This window comes from Sceloporus occidentalis, unplaced genomic scaffold (genome assembly GCF_023333645.1).
Source record: "Sceloporus occidentalis isolate IW3139 unplaced genomic scaffold, rSceOcc1.0.p SCAF_2, whole genome shotgun sequence".
In the NCBI taxonomy this organism is placed as follows: domain Eukaryota; kingdom Metazoa; phylum Chordata; class Lepidosauria; order Squamata; family Phrynosomatidae; genus Sceloporus; species Sceloporus occidentalis.
Window position 1 is genome coordinate 148,125,495 of NW_028316982.1, and position 9,730 is coordinate 148,135,224.

Sequence of the window (9,730 nt, forward strand, 5' to 3'; positions counted from 1 at the left end):
CCCCATGTGTAAATTTATGCACCTCTTTCACGGCCATGGATATTTACAGTTTTCTCCTTTAAAAGACCCAATGGTTGTAATCTTTCACAGCAGATATATTATATGGGAAGCAGTTCAAGCAAAATCCCACCAGGAAGGTGCCCTAAATGTGTTTTACACCGCGTATAGGCCGGTGGGTGTTTTCAAGCGTTTACAAGTACACTGATGACACTCAAATATGTTTCTCTACGTCTCGGACTGATGCAGTAACTAAGGATGGCATCTTTCCTCTGAACGACTGTTTTAAGGCAGTAATGGACTGGACGAGGGAAAACAAACTCAAAATGAATCCAGGTAAGATGGAGGTACTTGCTATAGGGGCCCCTAATCCAGGAATGGAGATATGTCAACTAGTTCTGGATGGGGTCACTCTTCCCCGGAAGGACTGTGTCTGCAGCTTGGGGGTGCTCCTGGACTCGTCTCTCCAATTGACAGCACAGATAGATGTGACGGTCAGGAGTGCCTGCTATCAGTTTCGGCTGATATGCTAGCCGTGACCCTTTCTGGAGCCGGGTGCCCTAGAACCAGTGGCACATGCGCTGGTAGCCTCTCGACTGGACTTCTGCAATGAGCTCTACCTTGGGTTACCCTTGTTTCACGTTCAGAAACTGCAATTGGTACAAAATATAGCAGCCAAATTGTTCACTGGAACACCTGGAACCGACCACATAGCACCTGCACTGAAATCTCTTCATTTCCTGCCAAGTCGTTTCCTGGCACGATACAAGGTGTTGGTTATAGGCTTGGTACAAGCATTGCTCCATGTAGAGTGCATTACAGAAATCTTAGCGAGAGGTTACCAGAGCATGTATCACAGTTTCAAGGTCCGTTTGGCCTAGGTAGGGTCGCAGCTGGCATATCAACCGAAGCTGATAGCAAGCACTTCTGACCGTGGCATCTACTTGAGATGTCAACTGCAGAGACGAGTCCAGAAGTACTCCTAGACTGTGAACTTTGTCCTTCAGGGGAAGTGTGACCCCATTCAGGAGAGGTAGATACACTTCCTTCCCTGGGCCTGCGGAACCTATCACCAGTACTTCCGTTTTTTCTGGATTCAAACTGAGTTTGTTTTCCCTCATCCAGCCCTTTACCGACTCCAGGCAGGTGTTCAGAAGAGAGACCCCATCCTTAGTCACTGAATCAGTCGAGGGCACAGAGAAGCATATTTGGGTGTCATCAGCATACTGATATCACTGTGCCCCGTGTCTCCAGATTATGTCTCCCAGCGGTTTCACGTAAATGTTAAACAAAGTGGGGGACAAAATAGCACCCTGAGGGACACCAAATGTGAGTTCCCTCTTAGAGGAGCAAGTGTCCCCCAACTGCACCATCTGGAATCTGCCCGAGAGATAGGATCGGAACCACTGGAGCACAGTGCCCTCGATGCCCAACTCCCTCAGGCGTTCCAGAAGGATACCATGGTCAATTGTATCGAAAGCCGCTGAGATGTCCAAGAGCACCAACAAGGTCACACTTCCCCTGTCGATACACAGAGGGAGATCATCGACTAAAGCGACCGTGGCAGTCTCAATTCCATAACCCGCTCTGAAGCCAGTTTGAAATGGGTCCGGATAATGGGTTTCATCCAAGACAGCTTGGAGTTGGAAGGCAACCGCTCTCTCGATCACCTTACCTAAAAATGGCAATAGTGAAACCGGCCTATAGTTGTTTCTTATCAGGGGAAGTTCTGGACACCTTTACAATTGTCTCTGATGAAGTGCCAGCGTCGAGATCAGCCCTTACCCGAGAGATTTTATCTGCGAAGAAGTTGTTAAAGCTGTCACAGCAGGCCTTAGTTGGTTCTAAGATAGGGTTCAGGACGGGGGTGAGCTGAGTTAGCTCCCTAACCACCCTGAACAGCTTTGCTGGATGCGACTCTGCAGACGCAATACGTGCAGCATAGAAAGAATGTTTTGCTGCACCTATTGCCACTCCATAAGACTTCGAAAGAGCCTGATGGAGTGTCTTATCGGACAAACGGTGGTGTCTCCGCCAGCTGCTTTCGAGTCGTTGCGCAGCCCGCTTCATTTCCCTGAGATCTTCCGTGTACCAGGGTTTCTTATTAGAAGAGGTCCGGAAAGGACGCTTAGGAGCGATGCTGTATATAGCCCTGGAAAGGTCGTTATCCCAGATGTCAGTCAGGGCATCAACAGAGTCGCTGTCAGATCCAACCATAAGCCCCCTAAGGCTTTTTGGAACCTTTTGGGTTCCATCAGCCTTCGAGGGTGGACCATTCTCATAGGTCCTCCACCCCCGGGGGGGGGGGGATTAAGGTATCTGCCTTAAGTCGAATCTCAACCAGGAAATGATCCGTCCAGAGGTACCACCAACCTCTGCCCACGGATTGTCCCCGTCCGTGCTAAAGACGACATCGAGCGTATTACCCGCTCAATGCGTTGGACCCGAGACTAATTGGGACAGGCCCATAGCCATCATGGAAGCCATGAACTCCCGAGCTGCACCTGTCAGATCTTGAGAGCCAGCCTCGAAAGGGATGTTGACGTCCCCCAGAACAAGAAGTCTGGGGGACTCGAACACCAGTTCCGAGACCAGCTGTGTCAGCTCGGCCAGGGAGTCTGTTAGCACACGGGGTGGATGGAAGACTGTCCCTAGCCTTCAGGGTCAGGTAAATACACTCGATGAAGTCCATCTTCCGGACGGGGTTCCTGGTTAGGGTAAGAGTGTTTCTATGGACGAAGACAACACCTCCACCCCCACCCCCGCCCACATAACCTGGTGTGCTCCTTAACAACATACCCGGCTGGGAGAGCCTGTGCCCACACTGCAGTACTCTCGGCCCCCAGCCGGGTCTCAGTAATGCAAGCCAGGTCACAGTTCCTATCCTCCAGAAGGTCGTGAATAATGTGGATCTTATTCTTGATTGACCTGGCATTGCACAGGAGCAGAGACAGCGTCTGTGGTACGATTGGACTGACCCTCGGTTCTATTGGGTTAGCAGGGTGGATGGAGGGCAGGATAGGTATTAAGTATCGATCCTGTCTTCCCTTATATTGTGATTCCACCCTCCTACCGCTATATCTCCCCTTGCCCCACACTACTTCAATTTGAGCTCCGTCAACACGATCAAAATTCACAATACACCCCACCTCTCCACCAATCCCATAACCAGTGTGTGACATAATTAATAGCTGGAGGAGAACCTGTATTCAGGACATTCCTCAAGCTATCACAGATTTATCCAATCACATACACCAACCCACTTAGCCCCACTTCGGTGCTCCTCAGGGCCGATAACACAAACCAAGTCCTGGGGCACAAAGCAAAAACAAATGCACATACGCCGAGTCCTGGGGTCGGAAACGGGGAGGGAGCCGGCGAACGCAGTTGTAGGGCAACATATGGATTATTGTTCTGCAGCGTCCCTTGGGTTCAGCAGGCAGAGTCCTCCGGGGGACCTGTATTGGAGGGGAGGGGTCCAGCAAGCCGGCTTTTGAGTGTGCCGCTCTCACCAGCACACCCCTCCCTCCTCGCAGATGTTAAAGCGATCAGGCTCCACAGTTATTCCAACACAGGAGTTGCACAGCTGAGCAGCTCCCTGCAGTGTCCCCTGGGTTCAGCAGGCAGAGTCCTCCGAGGGGCCTGTATTGGAGGGGAGGGGTGTGCTACCAACCCCATTGTATTTAATTGGACTTGAGCGTCCATGGATTTTGCTATCCATGGGGGATCCTGGAACCAAACCCCAGCAGATAACAAGGACCCACAGTAATAATAATAATAAGAAGACGAAGAAGAAATGACAAAGGATGAGTAAGAGTACTGAAAGTGTAGGGGAAATAATAATATGAAGCATTTTCTGTGTAGAGCCTCTGGATCAGCAAGTTCTGCCAGAAATTGAAAAGTTGCATCATTATGCCACCTGCACCAGTGCTATACTCCCTTTGGGAAAAGCTGGACTTTTGGACTCCCTGGTACAGGGATATCTCTGTCGAAAAGAATTTAGCAATTTCCAAATGTGATTTGGATATCATGTAAAATAGTGTCAAAAAACTGGCCACCTGATCATCCAGTGTCAATCTCCCATCACTACGACAAGCTCTATCTCTATAGTTTAGAACTGGAGTGCTTCAGTCCCTTTCAGAACTGAAAAGTAGTCTTGTTCTCGTTCTCTAGTGTAACTCAGCAATAGCTAAGCTTCCCCATACTATTTTTCTATTTCCCCACTCTAAACTCCTTATCATAAATGTTATCTCACATTAACTAAGTAGATACTATAACCCAAATCCCATCTATAGCTTTTCTATGTAACAGGAAGAAATGTAGGAACGCACCCTCATAATAGTTACCTGTGATTTATTTCACATGTAAAAACTGAGTGATAAGAGAACCAATTTGAAAAGCAAATTTTTAAAAAAGAATTGCTAATTTCTGAAATCATGAACAACATAAATTCATCTGGATGTCTGTGTTAAGAATGGGATAGGTGGTTTCTGTAGAGTCACACTATTCCAACTTAAAAAACATACCCTATACAACAAGCGTAGAGGAAACCTGAACTTGATGGGAGCCTGTGTTTAGCTCGTGTGATGTAGTGGTTTGGGTGTTGGCCTAGGATCCTGGGAGACTAGAGTCCAAATCGCCACTCAGCCCTGGAAATCCAATGAGTGACCTTAGGCAAGTCACACACTCTCAGCCTCAGAGGAAGGCAATGGCAAACCCCCTTTGAACAACTCTTGCCCGGAAACCCTCCTTCACATTACGGTCGCCCTAAGAAATTATTTGAAGGCCCATAAATGTGTTTAGTCCTTTCCTCCCTCCACTCAGTCAAATGTGATATCAATCAGACCCATTTGCACACTCGTCCTTCCACATTTGCGACTTTGACTTTTGGGTATTTGATTATTCATGAATTTTATTAATATGTTCTCTCTAGGAATATCTCGGTCCTCCAATGCAACGCTGTGGCCAACATTAACCAAAAGTCGCACTGAAGGATCTAGAGATTCCTAGAGAGAACACTCCACTAGACATTTGTAGCTCCTCCAGCTTAATTCTGTGGTCAAGGTCTAGCAGATGTTGACCACAGAGTTGCACTGGAGGACCTAGAGATTCCTAGATAGGTGTTCTCTCAGGTAAAAACAAGTGTTTTTGTTATTTGCAGTTTTTCTGCATTCACAGGGGTCCTGCGCCTCTAACCTCAGCAAATGTGGAGTGATGAGTGTATTTACATCCCCCCCCCACTACTTATAATTTTTGGGTGAGGAGATCACTGTCAAGGATCTCCATTATCATATGCAATTTAGACCTCAATGGTGAAGAAAATTCTTTCTGTACAAATATTCTCTTCATCATTTGTCTGAAAAGGAGTTCTGAGTCGGCTCAAGGATGCTGTTGGGAGACAGCGCTGAGACTGTATCACCATGGGTTCCTGGAGCGTTTAGAGCCAATCTGTGAGATCTTAGCTGCTGGTCTGCTGTGAGTTTCCATGAAAGAAGCAAAGAGTTGTAGTCACTGGGCACAAATAGGGGACTGGTCTCTGGCACACTGGGGGGAAATACCCCATCTTTCCAGTTCCCTGCATCAGACGCAATTATTGCTTTAGAGCAGTCTCCTCAAACCTCTTGTGTGATGGAGCTGGGCATTAGTAAGAGATGTCAACCTTAAAAAGTGAGGACATTTTGAAGCAAATTTGATCCGCCTTTAAGAACTCTTCACAGCGTTCCTGCTTTTATTTCTTCGCAGAATATCTGCACCTTTTACAAGAGAAAAAAGAAGGGAAAAAAAGGTGGCTTTCTCCCTATCACGCAAATTTTAGAGGAGGAGTGGGAATATGTTGCCCTCTAGATGCATTTGGACTACAAGTCAGAGCAGCCGTACGCAGCATAGGCAATTGTGAGACATGTTGGGAGTTGCAGTCTATCGACATATTGTTTGTTCTTAACTGCCGTCAAGTCAACTTTGTTTTATGACAACCCTATGAACGAGAGACTGCCAAATCCCATGATCATCTACTGCCCTGCTCTAGTGTTGCTGTCATGGCTTCACCTATTCATCTGGAATGTGGTTTTCCTCTTTTTCTGCTGCCTTCTGTCTTGCCATCTAATTCCCTTCTCTCTTTTGGATGCACAGGAAGCCAGTTTTGTGATTGCCCTTTTATACTTTCAGTCTCAGGAATCTATTACTGGAAATAAGTGTTCACCAAAATGATCAACATCCTTCTCGATGGGCAACTGGTTAATCCTTCCTGCCAAAGACTACAGGTTACTGTGGCATTTTAAAAATAGTCTGCCAGCCACAGAATTTTGTTTGTTTTTCACCTTTTAATGCCATCTTTTCACCAAGGAGTTGAAAGCGGTGCTTTGCCCTCCACCTTCAACCAGCCAAGGGCTGTTAAGTTGCCAAACAGTGAAGCCCACTCGCATCCTTAGTTACTACTAAGGGTCATATAGGCCAATCCTCTTCGGCCATTCAGGAATACTTAGGATTCGAGAGCTGGAAGTTACTACTAAGGGTTATATAGGCCATCCTTCTTTGGCTGTGTAGGAATACATAGGGTCTGAGAACTGGAATTTACTACTAAGGGCCATATAGGCCTAGCCTCTTTGGCTGTGCAGGAATACATAGGATCCGAGAGCTGGAAGTTACTACTAAGGGCCATATAGGCCTAGCCTCTTTGGCTGTGCAGGAATACCTAGGATCCGAGAAATGGAAGTTACTACTACGGGCCATATAGGCCTAGCCTCTTTGGCTGTGCAGGAATACCTAGGATCCGAGAAATGGAAGTTACTACTAAGGGTCATATAGGCCAACCCTCTTCGGCCGTGCAGGAATACATAGGATCCGAGAGCTGGAAGTTACTACTAAGGGTTATATAGGCCATCCCTCTTTGGCTGTGTAGGAATACATAGGATCCGAGAACTGGAAGTTACTAGTAAGGGTGATATAAGCCAACCCTCTTCGGCAGTGCAGGAATACATAGGATCCTAGAGCTGAAAGGTAAGGGTGATATAAGCCAATCCTCTTTGGCCGTGCAGGAATACAGATAATTCAAGACAGTGGGAAGGGAAAGGATTAACTGGGATAATTGGGGAGTTTGCAATGGAAGGAAGCTAAGGATGAAGGAGAGAAGGGAAAGAGAAACTGGTACATTATTAAAAGCAGCTGAGAAATTGGGAGGTCAGAAGGTCTGAAGAAAAAACACAGCAAAGTGCATGAGCACACAAATCACTATTTAACATAACCATTTTTTATTATAAAATAACCATACTAAAACTGTCTTTCGCCAGCCTTTTTGGACTCTCTGCTGCTGGTTTTGCCTCTTTAGCCTGCTGCTGGGCTCATCAACAGGGAGCTGGTTCATCATCATCCCATTCTCTGCTGCAGATGGCAGGCAGGCAGACGGACGGAAGGAAGGAAGGGCCATGCTAAGCACCAGCAGAGACCCATCATTATTCTCTGCCGCTGGCTCCCAGAGTCTGGATTATTGGGAGCCCTCCTCTTTCATGGGAAGGGAGGGAGGGAGAGGGGAAAGGGAAAAGGGGAAGAAGGGAAGGAAGGAGGGGAAGGGGAAGAAGGGAAGGAAGGAGGTATGGGGGAAGGAGGGAAGGAAGGAGGGGAAGGGGGAAAGAAGGAGGTGAAGGAAGGAAGGAAAAGGGATGTAGATAAGAAAGGAAAGAAAAAAGAGGGAAGGAAGGAAGGAAGGAAGAAGGAAATAAAGAAAGAAGGAAGGAAGGAAGGGGGGAAGGAAGGGAGTAAAGAAGGAGAAAAGAAAGGAGAGAGGGAGGGAGTAAAAAAGGAAAGGAAGGAGGGAGGGATGTAGAAAGGAAGGAAGAAAGGAAGGAAGGGACTAGAACTTCTTTTTGGATGGTATAGATATCTATTTTATACTAAATTAAATTCTAAGAAGCAATTAAGAGTATTGGTTGAATATTAAACCTAAATGTTGTTCAGTCCTTCCTAAATGGGCATCCATAAAGGAAGCGTTTTGTAACTGGGTCCAGCTAAGCCAAGAAAAATGGGTAAGGTATGAAGATCTGATTGATCAAAAAGCCAAAAGGCATACAAATAAAGTCACAAAGCAATTGATATCAGAAGGTCTTAGCTGTACCCGGTTTACTTATAGACAGATTGGGGAAAGGTTTATAATGGAAGTTAAGACTTTAGCAATTGGCGAAGCGGATATGGAATAGGGAAAAAAATTGTTCAATCAGAAGATAATCATAGAATCAACACTTTTTTATAAAATGTTATTAAAAATTGAATTAGAGAATGAACAAGACAAAACCCAGATGGTGAAATGGACGCAACATTTGGGACCAAATATAGATTTTGATCAGTGGGAGAAAACAGGAGTGAAGAGATTAAAGTATAGGTCTGAAAAGCAATGGGAGCCTTTGATAAAAATGTTAAAAACAGAATGAGGAAAAGACTTTACTTTTGGACTGGAGTGATAAAAATATTTGTGAAATAGTTACTGTACTTTAAAGCAACCACAAATAGATGGACTTTACAATCATGTATGCGCTTGTAGATACTTCTTGAAAATGGAGTATGTTTACTTTTAGATTGTAAGTAATATATTTCACTGTTAATAATATCTGGAGACCTCATTTAATACTAGAAGGCAGGAGATCTCAAGTAAAAAGAAGGAAGAGTTGATATGGTTTAGACATATAATTAGATTTCTCTGTGGTTTGTTATGAAAGAAAATGAATTGTATGTGTGTGTTTAAATTATATATATTATTGCTTTTAAAAAAATTAATAACGAATATATTTTTAAAAAAGAAAGGAAGAAGATGATGAAGGAGAAGAGGAAAGAGGTGGAAGAAAAGCAAGAGGAGGAAGAAGATGAAGGAGGAGTAAGGAGAGAAAAGAGGAGAAAAAAGAGGAAAAAGGAGGAAGGAGATGAAGGGAAGGAAAGAGGGAGAGGAAAGAGGGAGAGGAAGGAGGGAGAGGAAAGAGGGAGAGGAAGGAGGGAGAGGAAAGAGGGAGAGGAAGGAGGGAGAGGAAAGAGGGAGAGGAAAGAGGAGGAAGGGGTGGAAGGAAGGAAGGAAAGAAGAGAGAACTATATCTCCCAGCAGCCCCTGCCCACCATGCCCTTCCATCCTGCCACTGCTGGTCAGTTGGCTGGGCTCCACTAAGCGCCAGCCAACTGACCAGCAGTGGCAGGATGGAAGGGCATAGTGGGCAGGGGCTGCTGGGAGATATAGTTCTCTCTTCCTTCCTTCCTTCCACCCCTTCCTCCTCTTCGTTACTTCCTTCTTTGGTTAAGCCGAGGTGTGAATCCAGCCAACGCTCAAAGCACCTGTCTGGATTCTGAGAGTTGAAGCCCCAGAGTTCAATCCATACCGGGGTTTGGGTGATAGTGCTCCCCTCGTCTTCCGCATTGGTGCAGAGATACGTCCGGTGACTTGAACCCGGCAAAGGCAGCCCGATCTGGATGAGGCAATTTAAGCCTGGGTGGAACCGGTGTGATTGTCCCACCCGAAATGGGGAAATGTCCACACCCAACGTCCGAGTGGCACAGCTTGGAAAGGCATGATGGCATCCTTCTCTTGCCACGCTCTCCTGCTGCTGCCTGGCCTCTGCTGCCTTCTGTGCCCCTGGTGGAGTTGGGGGAAGAGGGAAGGCTTGCTTCTGGCTTGGCCGCTGGTCTTCCTGAGGGCTAGAGGAGTGGCTTTTGAAGTTTACCACTCCTGCCATGCCCTCCTGCTGCTGCCTGGCCTCTGCTG